The sequence below is a fragment of the Balaenoptera ricei genome, chromosome 5 (assembly GCF_028023285.1).
Source record: "Balaenoptera ricei isolate mBalRic1 chromosome 5, mBalRic1.hap2, whole genome shotgun sequence".
NCBI lineage: Eukaryota > Metazoa > Chordata > Mammalia > Artiodactyla > Balaenopteridae > Balaenoptera > Balaenoptera ricei.
In genome coordinates this window covers 117,808,152-117,827,307 of record NC_082643.1, presented here as the reverse complement: position 1 = coordinate 117,827,307, position 19,156 = coordinate 117,808,152, and the positions used below count along the sequence as shown (strand labels likewise).

The 19,156-nt window shown below is 35.5% G+C and overlaps 1 protein-coding gene across 4 annotated transcripts in view; it reads left to right on the top strand.

Annotated features, from left to right (window-relative positions):
- The window catches only part of LOC132366631 (bifunctional heparan sulfate N-deacetylase/N-sulfotransferase 4), an 843,093-nt gene that overhangs the window by 490,833 nt on the left and 333,104 nt on the right, over nucleotides 1-19,156 (top strand). For all 4 annotated transcript variants that reach the window (XM_059924230.1, XM_059924226.1, XM_059924229.1 and 1 more), the window contains one exon: nucleotides 15,787-15,965. The gene's annotated coding sequence lies outside the window, so the exon portion shown is untranslated. The remainder of the gene's footprint in view (nucleotides 1-15,786; nucleotides 15,966-19,156) is intronic.

The following is a 19,156-nucleotide window of genomic DNA, read 5'->3' as shown; positions in this document are numbered from 1 at the left end:
TCCTGAAGAGAGGAACCAAGATGGTGTAGTAGAAGGACGTGCTCTCACTCCCTCTTGTGAGAACACCAGAATCACAACTAGCTACTGGACAGTCATCGACAGGAAGACACTGTAACTCACCAAAAAAGATACACCACATCCAAAGACAAAGGAGAAGCCACAATGAGACGGTAGGAGGGGCTCAATCACAGCAAAATCAAATCCCATAACTGCTGGGTGGGTGACTCACAGATTGGAGAACACTTATACCACAGAAATCCACCCACTGGAGTGAAGGTTCTGAGCACCACGTCAGGCTTCCCAACCTGGGGGTCCGGCAACGGAAGGAGGAATTCCTAGAGAATCAGTCTTTGAAGCCTAGTGGGAATTGATTGCAGGACTTCGACAGGACTGGGGGAAACAGAGACTCCACTCTTGGAGGGTACACACAAAGTAGTGTGCACATCGGGACCCAGGGAAAGGAGCAGTGACCCCAGGGGAGACTGAACCAGACCTACCTGCTAGTGTTGGAGGGTCTCCTGCAGAGGCAGCGGGGGGGGGGGGGTGCTGTGGCTCACCGTGGGGACAAGGACACTGGCAGCAGAAGTTCTGAGAAGTACTCCTTGGCGTGAGCCCTCCCAGAGTCTGTCATTAGCCCCACCAAAGAGCCCAGGTAGGCTCCAGTGTCGGGATGCCTCAGGCCAAACAACCAACAGGGAGGGAACCCAGCCCCACCCATCAACAGTCAAGTGGATTAAAGTTTTACTGAGGTCTGCCCACCAGAGCAACAGTCAGCTCTACCCACCAGCAGTCCCTCCCATCAAGCTTCTTAGATAGCCTCATCCACCAGAGGGCAGACAGCAAAAGCAAGAAGAACTACAATCCTGCAGCCTGTGGAACAAAAACCACATTCACAGAAAGATAGACAAGGTGAAAAGGCAGAGGGCTTTATACCAGATGAAGGAACAAGATAAAACCCCAGAAAAACAACTAAATGAAGTGGAGATAGGCAACCTTCCAGAAAAAGAATTCAGAATAATGAAGGTGAAGATGATCCAGGACCTCGGAAAAACAATGGAGGCAAAGATCGAGAAGATGCAAGAAATGTTTAACAAAGACCTAGAATAATTAAAGAACAAACAAACAGAGATGAACAATACAATAACTGAAATGAAAACTACACTAGAAGGAATCAGTAGCAGAATAACTGAGGCAGAAGAACGGATAAGTGACCTGGAAGACAGAATGGTGGAATTCACTGCTGCGGAACAGAATAAAGAAAAAAGAATGAAAAGAAATGAAAACAGCCTAAGAGACCTCGGGAACAACATTAAACGCAACAACATTCACATTATAAGCGTCCCAGAAGGAGAAGAGAGAGAGAAAGGACCCGAGAAAATATTTGAAGAGATTATAGTCGAAAACTTCCCTAACATGGGAAAGGAAATAGCCACCCAAGTCCAGGAAGCGCAGCGAGTCCCATACAGGATAACCCAAGGAGAAACACACCGAGACACATACAAAAATTAAAGACAAACAAAAATTATTGAAAGCAGCAAGGGAAAAACGAAAAATAACATACAAGGGAACTCCCATAAGGTTAACAGCTGATTTCTCAGCAGAAACTCTACAAGCTAGAAGGGAGTGGCATGATATACTTAAAGTGAAGAAAGGGAAGAACCTACAACCAAGATTACTCTACCTGGCTAGGATCTCACTCAGATTTGATGGAGAAATCAAAAACTTTACAGACAAGCAAAAGCTAAGAGAATTCAGCACCACAAAACCAGCTCTACAACAAATGCTAAAGGAACTTCTCTAAGTGGGAAACACAAGCGAAGAAAAGGACCTACAAAAACAAACCCAAAACAATTAAGAAAATGGCCACAGGAACATATATATCGATAATTACCTTAAACGCAAATGGATTAAATGCTCCAATCAAAAGACACAGGCTTGCAGAATGGATACAAAAACAACACCCATATATATGCTGTCTGCAAGAGACCCACTTCAGATCTAGGGACACATACAGACTGAAAGTGAGGGGGTGGAGAAAGATATTCCATGCAAATGGAAATCAAAAGAAAGCTGGAGTAGCAATACTCATATCAGATAAAATAGACTTTAAAATAAAGAATGTTACAAGAGACAAAGAAGGACACTACATAATGATGAAGGGATCAATCCAAGAAGAAGATATAATAATTGTAAATATTTATGCACCCAACATAGGAACAAATCAATACATAAGGCAACTGCTGACAGCTATAAAAGAGGAAATCGACAGTAGCACAGTAATAGTGGGGAACTTTAACACCTCACTTAAACCAATGGACCGATCATCCAAAATGAAAATAAATAAGGAAACAGAAGCTGTAAATGACACAATAGACCAGATAGATTTAATTGATATTTTGTAGGACATTCCATTTCAAACCAGCAGATTACACTTTCTTCTCAAGTGCACACGGAACATTCTCCAGGATAGATCACATATTGGGTCACAAATCAAGCCTCAGTAAATTTAAGAAAAATTGAAATCATATCAAGCATCTTTTCTGACCACAACCCTATGAGATTAGAAATCAATTACAGGGAATAAAGGTAAAATACACAAACACATGGAAGCTAAACAATATGTTACTAAATAACCAAGAGATCACTGAAGAAATTAAACAGGAAATCAAAAAATACCTAGAGACAAATGACAATGAAAACACGACAATCCAAAACCTATTGGATGCAGCAAAGGCAGTTCTAAGAGGGAAGTTTATAGCTATACAAGCCTACCTCAAGAAACAAGAAAAATCTCAAGTAAACAATCTAACCTTACACCTAAAGGAACTAGAGAAAGAAGAACAAACAAAACCCAAAGTTGGCAGAAGGAAAGAAATCATAAAGATCAGAGCAGAAATAAATGAAATAGAAACAAAGAAAACAATAGCAAAGATCAATAAAACTAAAAGCTGGTTCTTGGAGAAGATAAACAAAATTGATAAACCATTAGCCAGACTCATCAAGAAAAAGAGGGAGAGGACTCAAATCAATAAAATTAGAAATGAAAAAGGAGAAGTTACAACAGACACTGCAGACAAAGCATCCTAAGAGACTACTACAAGCAACTCTATGCCAATAAAGTGGACAACCTGGAAGAAATGGACAAATTCTTAGAAAGGTATAACCTTCCAAGACTGAACCAGGAAGAAACAGAAAATATGAACAGACCAATCACAAGTAATGAAATTGAAAGTGTGATTAAAAATCTTCCAACAAACAAAAGCCCAGGACCAGATGGCTTCACAGGTGAATTCTATCAAACATTTACAGAACAGCTAACACCCATCCTTCTCAAACTCTTCCAAAAAATTGCAGAGGAAGGAACACTCCCAAACTCATTCTGTGAGGCCACCGTCACTCTGATACCAAAACCAGACAAAGATACTACAAAAAAAGGAAATTACAGACCAATATCACTGATGAATATAGATGCAAAAATCCTCAACAAAATACAACAGAATCCAACAACACATTAAAAGGATCGTACACCATGATCAAGTGGGATTTATCCCAGGGATGCAGGTTTTCTTCAGTATACTCAAATCAATCAATGTGATACACCATATTAACAAATTGAAGAATAAAAACCATATGATCATCTCAATACATGCAGAAAAAGCTTTTGACAAAATTCAACACCCATTTATAATAAAAACTCTCCAGAAAGTGGGCATAGAGGGAACCTACCTCAACATAATAAAGGCCATATACGACAAACCCACAGCAAACATCATTCTCAATGGTGAAAAACTGAAAGCATTTCTTAAGATCAGTAACGAGACAAAGATGTCCACTCTCACCACTATTATTCAACATAGTTTTGGAAGTCCTAGCCACGGAAATCAGAGAAGAAAAATAAATAAAAGGAATACAAATTGGAAAAGAAGAAGTAAAACTGTCACTGTTTGCAGATGACATGATACTATACATAGAGAATCCTAAAAATGCCACCAGAAAACTACTAGAGCTAATCAATGAATTTGGTAAAGTAGCAGGATACAAAATTAATGCACAGAAATCTCTTGCATTCCTATACACTAATGATGAAAAATCTGAAAGAGAATTTATGGAAACACTCCCATTTACAATTGCAACAAAAAGAATAAAATACCTAGGAATAAACCTCCCTAGGGAAGCAGAAGACCTGTATGCAGAAAACTATAAGACACTGATGAAAGAAATTAAAGATGATACCAACAGATGGAGAGATATACCATGTTCTTGGATTGGAAGATTCAATATTGTGAAAATGACTATACTACTACCCAAAGCAATCTACAGATACAATGCAATCCCTATCAAATTAGCAATGGCATTTTTTACGGAACTAGAACAAATCATCTTAAAATTTGTATGGAGACACAAAAGACCCCAAATAGCTAAAGCAGTCTTGAGGGAAAAAAACGGAGCTGGAGGAATCAGACTCCCTGACTTCAGACTATACTACAAATCTACAGTAATCAAGACAATATGGTACTGGCACAAAAACAGAAACATAGATCAATGGAACAAGATAGAAAGCCCAGAGATAAACCCACACACCTATGGTCAACTAATCTATGACAAAGGAGGCAAAGATATACAATGGAGAAAAGACAGTCTCTTCAATAAGTGGTGCTGGGAAAACTGGACAGCTACATGTAAAAGAATGAAATTAGAATACTCCTTAACACCATACACAAAAATAAACTCAAAATCGATTCAAGACCTAAATGTAAGACCGGACACTGTAAACCTCTTAGAGGAAAAAATAGGAAGAATACTCTTTGACATAAATCACAGCAAGATCTTTTTTGATCCACCTCCTAGAGTAATGGAAATAAAAACAAAAATAAACAAATGGGACCTAATGAAACTTCAAAGCTTTTGCACAGCAAAGGAAACCATAAACAAGACGAAAAGACAACCCTCAGAATGGGAGAAAATATTCGCAAATGAATCAACGAACAAAGGATTAATCTCCAAAATATATAAACAGCTCATGCAGCTCAATATTAAAGGAACAAACAACCCAATCCAAAAATGGGCAGAAGACGTAAATAGACATTTCTCCAAAGAAGACATACAGTTGGCCAAGAAGCACATGAAAAGCTGCTCAACATCACTAATTATTAGAGAAATGCAAATGAAAACTACAGTGAGGTATCACCTCACACCAGTTATAATGGGCATCATCAGAAAATCTACAAACAACAAATGGTGGAGAGGATGTGGAGAAAAGGGAACCCTCTTGCACTGTTGGTGGGAATGTATATTGATAACAACCACTATAGAGAACAGTATGGAGGTTCCTTAAAAAACTAAAAATAGAATTACCATATGATCCAGCAATCCCACTACTGGGCATATACCCAGAGAAAACCGTAATTCAAACAGACACATGCAACCCAATATTCATTGCAGCACTATTTACAATAGCCAGGTCATGGAAGCAACCAAAATGCCCATTGACAGACGAATGGATAAAGAAGTAGTGGTACATATATACAATGGAATATTACTCAGCTATAAAAAGGAATGAAATTGAGTCATTTGTTGAGACGTGGATGGATCTAGAGACTGTGTTACAGAGTGAAGTAAGTCAGAAAGAGAAAAACAAATATCGTATATTAACACATGTATGTTGAATCTTGAAAAATGGTACAGATGAACCGGTTTGCAGGGCAGAAGTTGATACACAGATGTAGAGAACAAACGTATGGACACCAAGGGGGGAAAACCGTGGTGGGGTGGGGATGGTGGTGTGCTGAATTGGGTGATTGGGATTGACGTGTATTCACTGATGTCTATAAAATTGATGACTAATAAGAACCTGCAGTATAAAAAAACAAAAACAAACAAAAAATAACTAATACTAAACTTTCTTTGGGTTATTTGTATGGAAATATGTTAATATAAATGTTTCAGACATTACATGAAATTTCTAAGTCTTATATGTTCTGGTATAATGTTATAAATCATAATTCTAGTTATTACTTTAAAATGTATATCTCAGAAATAACTGGATTTCCTTGTCAATTGCATTATTATGAACTTTCATCAAATCTTTAACCATGGTCATTTTTAAGTCTCTTGTCATTTACAGACAGTTCTGGGTGTACTCTGATGCTTTCGCAAAAATGTTCCTATAAAAGAGTTTTACCTTCAAGGAATTCATGGAAAAGACTCTGACAAGTACCGGTTTCTGGCAACTGACTATACTGCTGAACTGAATGAATAAGCATTTTCAGAACTCTAATGGAAAACTGATGAATTCATAAAAGTGCTAACAAAAGATCAAAATGAAAAAAAAATTAATTACATGGGACTGAGTGAACTGATGAGGATGATTTTAATTTAATTTTTGTGACTTTCTGTTTGAATTAAAAAAAAAAATCCCACAAGGACTCAGAGGCAAAAAATATACAAATCAATTTTCACTGCAAAGTAAAGGAGCTGTTACAGTGGAGGATTACTGGACTGAATGTCAATATTATGATGTAGTATGAGTGTGTTTCGTGTTTGGTAAATGCAATCATTGTTGCTTTTGTTGTGGTCATCCGTTTACAATGCTTGGTGTTAGTTTATTTATCTGTTGTAAAAATAAAATACAGTGTGTGTGAAAAAAAAAAAAAAAGACATGGAAACATCCTAAGTGTCCATTGACAGAAGAATAGATTGAGACAATGTCACACACACACACACACACACACACACACACACACACAGTGGAATATTACTCAGCTATAAAAAAGAAGGAAATCTTGCATTTGTGACAGCATGGATGGACTTAGATGGTATTATACTAAGTGAAATAAGTCAGACAGAGAAAGGCAAATACTGTGTGTTTTCACTTATATGTAGAATCTAAAGAAAAAAAACAAATATAATAGAACAGAAACAGACTCATAGATACAGAGAAAAAACGAGTCTTTGCCAGAAGGCAGGGGAATAGAGGTATGGGTGAAATAGGTGAAGGGGATTAAGAGGTACCAAGTACAAATTTTAAAATAAATAAGTACAGAAATGTAATGCACAGAGCAGTGAATACAATGAATAATATTGTAATAACTTTGTATGATGTGTAGTCTATAAAAATATTGAATCACTATGTTATACACCTGAAACTAATATAATATGTAAGTGAACTTTATCAGTAAAAAATAATAAAAAGTATATAAATTTTTAAAAAAATAAATTAGAAAAATAAATAAAAACATACCTCCTTCCCTTAGAGGTCAACTTCTAGAGAGTTATAGCCAGAAGGATCCTATAGCAACAATACACTCAACTTTTCTCAAGTTGAATTTTACTGTGGTTGAAATGGAGATTTTTTAAATATCTGTCCTGTCTCAATCAAAGCATACTTATTATAAGATAAGAGAGACAAAATATATGAAAACACTGACAATCATAAAATGCTATATACGTATATCAACAATTACCTCCACCAACCCTTTCATTTTTATATAAACCAAATGAACACCAAGGGGGTTCAGTTTGCAACCTTGAGTTCCTCCTCCCCCTCTTTCTTGAGGAAGTCTCTTTCCTCTCCCGGGGCAGAGGAATCTCCTTTGGTCATGGATGACTTCTCTTCCACATCTTCTGGCAGATGTCTCATGAGGGCATTTATCCCTGCTTTCTTTGCTGACTTTGTGATCATTTCTACAATCAAGCTCACCCTGTTTCCCTCATGTCATCTTACCATTCAGGCACCTCTACTTTCTCAGTAATACCAACATTTGCTCACTTTACCCAGATACAAACCCTGAGGGTATTAGCAAAGGACAAGTCCACGGTGCTCCTTTCTCTATAATTTATCTTGTTCCAGTTTTGCAGCGTTTCTTAAATCTGTGGGTTGATGTCTTTTGTCACTCTTGGAAAACTCTTGACCATCATTAAGTATTGCTCTGTTCTGTACTCTTCCTCCTGTCCTATTGGGACTCAAATTGCAAGTATGTTATAACGTTTCTGTTTCTCCTCACATGTCTCTTATTCTCTTTTCTCTATTTTCTGTCCTTTCACTTTTCATGCAGTTAGTTAGAATATCTTCTACTGACCTTCACTTCTAGTCTCTAACCTCTCTTTTGCTATATCCAATTAGTCAATAGACTCATCTATTTGTTTCTTAAGTTTTTGAATTTGTAAATAGTAAAAATTATATGATTATTTTATTTTTATAGATTCCAGTTGTCTGGTGAAAGTCTTTATTATATCACCTATTTTCTTTAACTTAAAAACGTAAGCTCATGTGAAGTAAATGGTTTCCATTTTTTTCCTTGTTTTCATTAGATTATATTAATGATATTTTCAACTTCATATCAAAGCTATTTAAAATAACTACCTATACTTTAATAACATCAAAATTCAATACTAATTTCTACAACTCTTTTTCTTTAAATTTCTATATTTTTCTCCCATTCTCAAACCCTATCTTGGTCATAGCCTCATCTTGTACCATTCTCAAAGTCCCAGAATATGGCATACATATCTAGGTCATTTCTTCTGACTAATTTTCTCTTCTCTTCATTGACCATCTGTTGAAACACAATTTATTGTTCTAAGTCCAGCTTAAATTTTACTTATTTTTAGAATTTTCCTGTCCTGATATAAGAAACATAAAGAGCACTGTGCTTACATACACTCATTGAATGAGGGGGGTGCATTGTTGGACATGGTCTTATTAACCAGGTTAGTCATTTATGGGACCCTCATAGCATGATCCCCATAGGAATAAGTTTGCAGCATAGTACCTGTGTGTAGAGCACAGAAAATTTATGATTGTTGTAATCGTATTTTCTTTCAGCTACCTTTTATACAATTCTTTGGCCATATGGCCAAGTTGCACTAAATTTCCTGATATCTTTCATAATATGAAATTCCATCCACCACCACTCCTAGATTGTATGATAATCTTTGCCATCTATTTTTTCAGTCACTTTCTGATGGGTCTTCCCACCTATATGACTTCCATTTTAATATCCTGTGTGATACATCTTTTACTTCTTTGCAGCAGGTTAAACACTATCACTTGCTTTTTCTTTTGTCAGACATACGAGTCACAGATGTTAATCAAAACAAAAAAAAAAATGTCAGGTAGTGTTTATAGTGGTGTAAACCATACTTCATAATAAACTCAATTAAGGACAGCAAGTTAGAACAAATATTGGCTGAAAGATATAATAGAATAACACTCAAATAAAATTACAGATTGTACTATAGTAAAATGTTCTATTTTAATATATGCAGAATTATCAGAAGCATATCAGAAACAAATAGCACTATAATAAACCAGCAGGATGGCATAAATGACACATCTGTGTGCAGTGCTTGGCTTATCCATCAATAGATGCTCCACAAATTTCTGCATGTTATTTCATTCTCCCTTAGGTAGAATTAAATGCTTTCTCAATCTTTATCCATAGCATTTAAATATTCTTCTAAACACCAGCCTGGAAGGTCTGTGGAATTCAGGAGTCACAGCTGGCTGCTTCTCTCCTGCATCCAGAGTGCTGCTCAGTATCTGGCACAGTCTATGTGATCCTTAAGTATTTGCTGAATAAATGAATCAACAAACAGCATTTCTTCACTAAAATAGGAATTCCCTAGGCCTCGAAAGGTCTTGATAATAATAGATATTCAACTAATACTTACTGAATCCATTACAGTGGTACCTCAGTATCCATAGGGGATTGGTTCCAAGACCCCTGTGGGTACAAAAAAATCCTGGATGCTCAGGTTCCTTGCATATAATGGTGTAGTACAGTTGTCCCTCCATATCCGGAACCTGCAGAGTTAACCAACTGCGGATACGGAGGGTTGACTATATTAAGGATCTATTGAGTGTTTATTGTCTGCCATGAACTATTCTGCTGAATTAGAATTACTATAAGCAAATTGAAAATCTGTCCCTTACTACCCTCCCATCTGCCTATTCTCTTCCTTCCTAATTTCATCACTGAACATTTTTCTATGGAGGACAGAAGTTTAGGAAGGCTATGAGACAGTATAAATGCCTCTTGAAAGTCATTTATGTTTAAAGCTTTTATTTATCTTTAATGTTAGACATAGTCCTCAATTTTTTTTTTTCAGATTAATCTTCCATTAACAAAAAAGTTCTGAGGGCATGAGTATTTAGAGAGTGACTGGGGAGAATATTGAGTGGTCAAAGTCCAAATTTGCATTATAGAGTTTCTCCCTCCTGGGGAAGGCTCCCTATATAGAAACAATTGCAAACTCTACTTGAAAGAAGATATTTTTCAGTAATTCAGGGTTGTGTGTCTGTCAATGATCTTGTGTGGGAATGGCTGGAAGGAGTATGAAATGAGGGAGGTAACCATAATTAAAAAGGTAAAAAAAATTATGTTTAATATTTAATTAGGATTTTATTTTGTTTTATTTATTTTTTTAACATCTTTATTGGAGTAAAATTGCTTTACAATGGTGTGTTAGTTTCTGCTTTATAAAAAGTGAATCAGCTATACATATACATATATCCCCATATCCCCTCCCTCTTAAGTCTCCCTCCCACCCTCCCTATCCCACCCCTTTAGGAGGTCACAGAGAACCGAGCTGATCTCCTTGTGCTATGCAGCTGCTTCCCACTAACTATCGGTTTTACATTTGGTAGTGTATATATAGGAGATACAAAAATTTAAATGCAATAATTTCCTAACAAAACCTCTCATCTCCTATTCACATTCTCTTTTACATTCATTAAAAATAATAGATGTTTGTTGAAGACTTACCAAGTACTTGATATTGCACTTCAGACAGTGGATAACATAATGAATAAAATACAACCCATGTAATCCGTGATATAGTCTAAGAAAGCTCATAATTTATCAGGCAGTCAAGGAAATTAAAAACCAACTAGAAAATAATTAATAGTTCTTATATGTTTTCACTTTGCTGTAATACCTTACCCAGGACAGAGTGATTCATTCCCCTGGTGAGGTTGTGGACATCCTCAGAGAAGGAAAAAGTTTGAATGGCCCTAAACAACAAATAGGAATTCAAAAATTCGGAAAGAAAGGGAAAATTCTTTTCAGGCAGAAGAAACAATATATAAAAAGAGAAAAAAAACAATAAAAATGGACAAATTTCTCTGGCAAAATCGCGCCATCTGATGGGGCTAGAGAATGATGTTGGCAAAAGAAAGGATGAAGAGAAAGTGCAGAATACGGAGTGGAAGGAGGCTTGGAAAGACTGAGGAGAGCCTTAGGTGATGTAGACTTTAGGGAACCATCAAGATATTTTTATGTCTTTAATTGAGCAAGAAATTGGTGCCTCGTTACCAAAAAGATGCAAAAGAGACAAACAGTGACTATGCTGAAGGACATCCTTTAAATCCCTATACCCAAAATATATGTGACATGTTTTTTGTTTGTTTGTTTCTTTTTGTTTTTTTTTTCTTTTTGACTGAGCCACTCGGCTTGTGAGATAGTAGTTCCCCAACCAGAAATTGAACCTGGGCCCTTGGCAGTGAAAGCGCTGAGGCTTAACCACTGGACCACCAGGGAATTCCTATAACATGTTTTATTTTTACTAAAAATAAAACACTGGGCAATAATGTAGATTCCTTTAATTGCATGCTTTTAGTTTTATATAATATATTCATGTCAAAACATGAACTATCACCATGTTTTTAAATTAACAGTATAATTCCTTTGTGCTGATATTCAAGGCTCTTTTATTCAGGGGTGTGTTGTAATCAGGTCTACATTAGAAAATAACTTCAGTATTTTAGAGGAGAAATTAGATAAATAGAAACTGGGAATCAGAAATGAAGTGGGATTAGATATTTCAGAAGCAAATCTGATAAAATTAGTGACACACTAGATGCTAGGGATAGGGAAGGGTGAAGAATAAATGATAACTGAAGTTTTTAACAATGTGGGAGCCAAGTAGAGCATAAGAATGAGTTTAAACAGAATAAGAAACACAAATGGTGACAAATCAGAAGACACCAGGTGCCTCGAATTGTCATAGAGTTAATGTACACCTGAAAAAAAAAAATCCCAAAACAAAGGGAACAGAAATACATTTTTTTGTAATTATATATCAAACTCAATCTAGTGTACTGCTCTTTTTATTGATTTTTTAAAAATTAAAATCCACAGTATTGTAGAATGTCATGAATTAACTTATATTTATTGAATTCCTATTTTTCCATTTGGTATCCCTTCCCAGTGACACTCTGACTAGAACAAACATAGTCAATAGTACCAGAGGAATTGGATGTCCTGTTCTTCAGGGGCACGAGGAGTTCCTTATTTTGTCAGATTCAACAGATCATCTTGACTCTTCCTTGACATGTGTGATTAATTGCCACGAGTCACTTTATTCTCTGCATCTTCCTTACCCGTATTGCTCAGGCTCTGCTCTCCAGCTGCCACACTGCATCTCTCAGAAGAATTGAAATATTTAAATTTATATTTAAATTTAGTCCTGTGATCAGGCTGAACCTGTCACAAACCTGCCATCCTCACCTAATAATAGGCAAGTCTGAGTGAATACTAGGACTCCAAGTGTATATTCAATACCCTATCCATTGTGTGAAAATACTGATGTGTTTCCTGGAGTCTGCATTGATGCATACATTTGTTTTTCTTATGCCCACTCTCCTTGCCATGGACAGTTTTTATTAAACCCAGTGTTTGGTTAGTTAATGTTTTCTTTACTTATGTATTTACTTCAAATGGAAAATCACCAAATTTAAAAACTAACTCCAGCCTTCAAGACTTTTATACCTAAAACTTACATAGTCAGGTAGACAGTACCTGATCAGGATGAAATCAATAGTTACTAATTTTAAATTGTACCTCAGTGCATCGCATTTTGCGGATTTGGGGGGAAAAAATTAAATTAGTCAACCTCTTTTAGGACTACTTCAAGAAGCATGAAAAATGGACTGATAGTAGGATGCAATCAGTGCTTTTAAAAATATTTCTATTAATGACAGCTTAAATGAATGCGGATACAGCATGTTATTACAGTGCTTTGTATTTGTCACAAACACCCTCATTTAATTCCAAATGGAAATAATATTCCCATTTTCTAATATGCTCATTAATTTTCCAAATAAGAAAATGGGATTCCTCCATTTTTACACCTGGAGATGCCATGTGATATCATCAAGCCTAAGCATTTCACTTATTTTATAATATTGAGTTCAAGAGAAGGGTTAAATATGGAAAAGGCATCTCAGCTTCCATGTTTTACATTCGTTTCCTTTTAGTAACCTTTTGAAACTGTTTCCCCACATCACATTTCGTCCCTTGCATACATTTCCTGCCACATGTCCAGGAGCAAGCCATAGAGTCACTGATGAATACAAATAGTGATCAGACCTTCTCTACAAAAACCGTATTCTCCCTTGAGGGACTCTGCTCTGAATTCTACTCAACAATTCCCTCTTGTAGCTCCTATTTCTCTGCTCAGCCAGCATGGAGTTTGAGTAATGGAAGGTTTCTCTCCCCTGTTTTCATAGTAACACAAATTCAGATTACTCTCAGGAAATAAGACAGAAAGTTCACAATGTTGAATTAGCTGCATTGAATACTCTGAATAGACTCAAATATAATGTTGAATCTACTTGAACGTATAAAATCTTGTTATATCCATAAAGCTTCCTTCAGTTCAGATCATAGGAAGCTCAGATCACATCTTTTTTCACTTTAATAATAAAGTAGGCACTGCCAAGTGTGTTTTTTCAGGTGCCTTTCACAAGTTTCAGGTATTTTTTTTTCATTTATTCATTCATTATCTATTCGTTCATGCATTCGATCATTAATGATTTTTTTCACTAGCATTGATTTTTAACTGGAAATACAAAAATAAAGTAGACAGTCTTGGGGATTGGTAGATACTGACTTAAAAACAAATTACTGATAATTCCATTTACATTACAGTAGTCCAATTTTATATAGTTGACATTTCAATGGATTATGAATATTTCTAAAATCCTTCCTAGAAAGATACCTCAACATAAGAAATTTGATTCTGTAGACTCAAATATTTTTTTTTCTGATAACACTGCTAAGAAATTTCTTTCTTGTTAGATGGCTGATCTTTTAGATTTTCCATTCAAATAACAACTGAAAGATATGTTTGGTAATGCTTTGTAATTTGAAGTAGTTTATGGAAATATGTAATTGAAAAGTGGGGACCTTGGAGTATAATCAGAAAACAAACGTATTTCCCTCCCTTTTCTACTCATTTAAACCTGCTCTGTAAGAATAGAACTATCCTGCCTTAAATGAAAGTTTTGACAGTTTCTTTAACTCTTGGTTACACTCAGTCTTCATCCACACGAGAAGGATCTCATTTTAATAATTAACAAGGCCAGTCCAGCATAATAATTAAAAACTAAGAACTTCATTCAAAATTAAATCTTGTCCCTTCCAACAGAATGAGTCTTCCAGAATGGAAGCTTACAGAAGGAAAGAGCTGAATTCATGGTTTCTATTTCCTGCCTAGATTATTACTTTCCTCTCTCCCTCGCTAGGCTGTGGTAGGCTGCTCTAAGATGAAAAGGAGTAAGGGAATTGGTGAGAAAAGAGGTAAAGGGCAGAAATTTTGTTACTTGACAGTTATTGATGTTATTTGGCATTGCATGTTTCTGTGCTTTTCATGTCTTTAAAGCTAATTCTTTCTTGAATCACGTTCATGATGTGTTTTCGCTTGGCTGGTCATTTATAATTCCCCCAGCAGCTCCTGATTTTGTGATCTCAATTCACTGAGCTGTTCTCTGTTGGAATTCCCATCCGAACTTTCCTCTTGTAACGTGTTGGGGGATTTTTCCACCATCAAACTCAAGATACTTTATCAAATTGTGCTTAATATTGTATGTACGCATTCACTAAGCAATCACCAACTCCTTAATGTTATAGACCATGTGTGTGCACTTTTGTGTATGTGTGCATTTGTTTTAAGGGATAGAAGTTTAGCGAGGAGTGATAAAGAGATGAAGGCATGGAGAAAAATCCTCAAGGCAAACTTAGTCAAAATGAGAAGTCAGCCACATAAATAATTTTTTCTTTTTCTTTTTTTTTTTAAAGTATAATTGATTTACAATATTGTGTTAGTTTCACAATATTGTGTTAGTTTCAGGTGTACAGCAAAGTGATTGAGATATATATATACCATATATACCTATATTCTTTTTCAGTTCTTTTCCCTTATAATTTATTACAAGATATTGAATATAGGTCTCTGTGCCATACAGTAAATCTCTGTTGTTTATCTGTTTTATATATGGTAGTATGCATCTGTTAATCCTATACTCCCAATTTATCCCTGCCCCACTTCCCCTTCGGTAACCATAAGTTTATTTTCTATGTCTATGGGTGTGTTTCTGTTTTGGAAATGAGTTCATCACATAAATAATTAAAATAAAATATGAAAAATAATGAAATAAGAAGTAAATAACGTGTTTTGAGAGCATAATAGAAGGTCAAAGGAACAAAATCATCGTTGACCCCCTGGAATGTGATAGCATCCTTTCAAAAACATTGCCATAGGTGTTCACAAGATAACTGAGTAATCATCATTTTTGACTCCAGATAAGAAATACTAAAAACCAGTACTATTAAGTGTTATGTGTGACATCATTTGCTCCTGACAGTTCTATGAGGTAGATAAATTAATGTCATTTTCATGTTATAGATAAGGCAGTTGAAGTGTTTAAGTGGACAACATTTGTGCATTCCTAATGTCTGACTCCAGAGTCTTAACTTTTATTTTATGTTGTCTGTTTGGAAACAGGATACTGCTCATGAAGATAAGCTGGCAAGTTTGTTAAAGGTGATTCCTTAGTGATTGGTGCTCCTAATCATCTCACTTGACATTTAATACATTTTCTGAAGGAGAACATATATTATGAAACACCCAAGTTTGAGAATAACCCAAAATCTTCAGAAATCTGGTGATTGAAGAAGAACAAGGTAAATAATTATTTTATCATTATAACCAAGTTGCTGATTCTCAAAGAGTATCAGACAGAAACAAAGACTGGATTCCATCAGGTTATAGTAGCTGCATGGAGTTGCAGGGCAAAGTGAGGGGCAGAGAGAGAGGAAAGCAGGCTGTGTGCTGAGAGACTGTGAGATAGAGAGGGACTAGTAGAGAGTTTTTTTGTCCTTGTTCCACAGTTTTGCTGGAAATCCTCAGTGAGAGAAGGTGATGCCTAAAGATAAATTTTCTGTGGAATATGTTTTGTGTATTTTAAAGACACCTACAGTAGAGAGCTACCAAATTCCTCAGGACTTTAAGAGTTGTCCTTATAACTTGAGGTGTTTTAATGTAACATCTCAGAAATCAGTCATTATGGTGACTAGTTTTACATAGATTAAATCTGGATATCTACCTATCTGTGTATCTCTAGAGAGAGAGATTTTTGGGGGTATATACCAAAATATTTTACACGAGAGCAATTCTAATATAAAGTATTTTTAAATGAACACTTGTAAAATGAATTGAGTACTGAGCTTTAGAAGATAATATCAGAAAAAGTCTGAAAAGTATTTTTGATTGTGTTATAAGAAAATGGATCTAAAATTTAGCCTCAGTCTTAAAGACTGATGAAATGATTTCTCAGAAAGGTATTAGAAACTCAACAGAATGTTATCCTCTAGTCTTATATAAATGGCTATGTGGTTATGAGCACTGTGCATCAAGAAGGATATGATGGAACCACAAATGGGCAATGAAAGTGAACCAATATATAAGGGAAGGAAGATTGTATCAGGAAATAGTAAAATGGGGAACTAATTTAAAATGAAGGAGATGGAGAACAGAATTTCAAAATTATGGTTGTGAAGCCATGAAGGTAACCTCAGAATTATTTACCAATTTCCCAAATGCAGGAAGAAGTTCTGCAGTGAATGGCCATTGTATTACTGGCCAGACATCGATCTCCCCTTTTTCTAGTAACAGAGGGTTTTTTTTTCCCTTTGAGAGCCATGTCCCCACCACCCAGTTATTGGTTCTTGCTATTAGTTTGGGGAAGATCGGGGATTGGCTCAGGCTTGGGTCTTCCCAGAAAACTTCATCCAGCTCAGGCTGAACCAATGAAAGTCAATGATCAGGAATTGTTAGAACTGTTGTGAAAGGCAAATTCACTTTCTCTGGGATGGTTAAGCTGGCAGGATATAATTTAGTACTTTCTTTTTTTTTTTTTTTTTTTACTTTTTATTTTATACTGGAGTATAGTTGATTAACAATGTTGTGTTAGTTTCAGGTGTACAACAAAGCGATTCAGTTATACATATTGAAGCCTACAAAAGAGAATATCAAGTGGGTGATGGGGAGAGAAAGAGTGAGTTGCTGAATTCAGCTGATAAGAGCTAGGTCCACCTCAGGAATTTTTAGGTATATGAGCCAATAAATTCTCTTTTTTATACTTTTTAATAATTTCTTTTTGAAATAAGATGTGTAACAAATTATGGATTACACCACAATAAAGTCTAAGAGTTTGGATGTTCTTAAAGGTTATTTAGGCCACTGTCACTCTTATACAGTTCAATTAACAAATGAATGTGTAGTTTCTACTTGAATTTTTTGGCATACTTCCTTATGGACAAGGTAACTCTTTCTATTGAAGGATATTTTAGTTGTAAAGCTGTTTCTTGCTTTGAAATGAAATGTGTCCCCTTTCAAATTCACACTATTATTTCTCACTCTGTATTCTGAACCAATAAAGACAATTTCGATTAAGCTATTATATTTTCCTTTAAACTTCTCTAGTCCAAATATCGTCAATCTATTAAAACATTTTTCACTCATACGTATCAATGGTTTACTATGTGCCGAGTGCAGTGCTTGGCAGGAGATATAGGAGTAAGCTAGGCAAAGAAAATTTACCCTCCCATAAATCATATTCTCTGTATGAAGAATATATAGTTGTGTAAAAAGAAAATAACGTTTATTGCTGTGAACATAAATAAACAAGATGATGAGAAGATGGTGTCCTGGGAAGGAAAAGACTAATGAAATGATTTAGTGAATGATCAAAGCATCTTTTAGCAGGTGATATTTCAGCTGAAACCTAAATGATAAGAAAAAGCCATCATGAGAAAATCTGGAGAAAAAGCATTTCAGACAGACAGGCAAAGTATCTCCAGACACGCAATCACTAGGAGAAAACTGTTTTGCTTATTTTATGATTTCTAATGCCCTCTTTTCTGATACAATCTAGAATTTTTTTCACCCAAAGTGTAAGTCTCAGAGATACATATATTTTAAACTAATTTTTAGTGAACTCAAGTACAGGAAAATTATTATTTCCTGTGATTTGATGCTCTGGTTCAATTAATTCAGCCTGAGATTACATTAGCCTTTTTAGCCATCAAATCGCATTATTGGTTCCTATTAATTAAGCACCATTTTCAGTATAATTTTTTAAAATAATTTTTACCAGGTAATTAGTTTCATCAACATGTCTCCTTTTCCTTGCACTCTTGGAAATAACTAAAATAAGGAATTGGGACTTTTGCAACAGAATTATATTAATAGTTATAATTAACACCAAAAAAACTTTAATTCACTTGCTATTGTATGAGTCTGGAAAATCTTTCTGTTCTCACTCTGCAAACAAATTCTTGATTTTTATAGATGTTTGCCTGCAGGCTTACAATAACTAGAGATAGGGTAGTCTTCCTATTTAGTATTCATTGGCTTTGTTCCTGAGATAACTCACTGATTGCAGTCCCCATAACTGTCCTCCTTCCTATACTGCTGGGATTCACCATGCTACAGTTTTAAGCCAATCTGCAGTGCTAGAACTCACAATCCAGATACTATGAAACTCTCACTAATTTAACAAAAATGAAAAGAAATGGTTTTATTTTTTTAATTTGGTAATCATCATTTTATCTCTTCTCCAATTTCTACCAGGTACCTGCAGCTTCAACCTTTTACTGTCCCAGGGAAGGTTGTTTCTAATCTTCAGTGGTCAAACTTTTTCTTTCATCAAACTACACACTTCTTTCCCTTTAGCATTTGCCATGCCTCTGTGTTTTCCTGTGGTTTTATTTGATTATTTTTTGTGAATAATCTACAGTGAGATTGTGCAGTAATACTGACATTAACTAGCACTCCTCTTGGGATATTTTTACAGAAAATGATCTTTCACTAT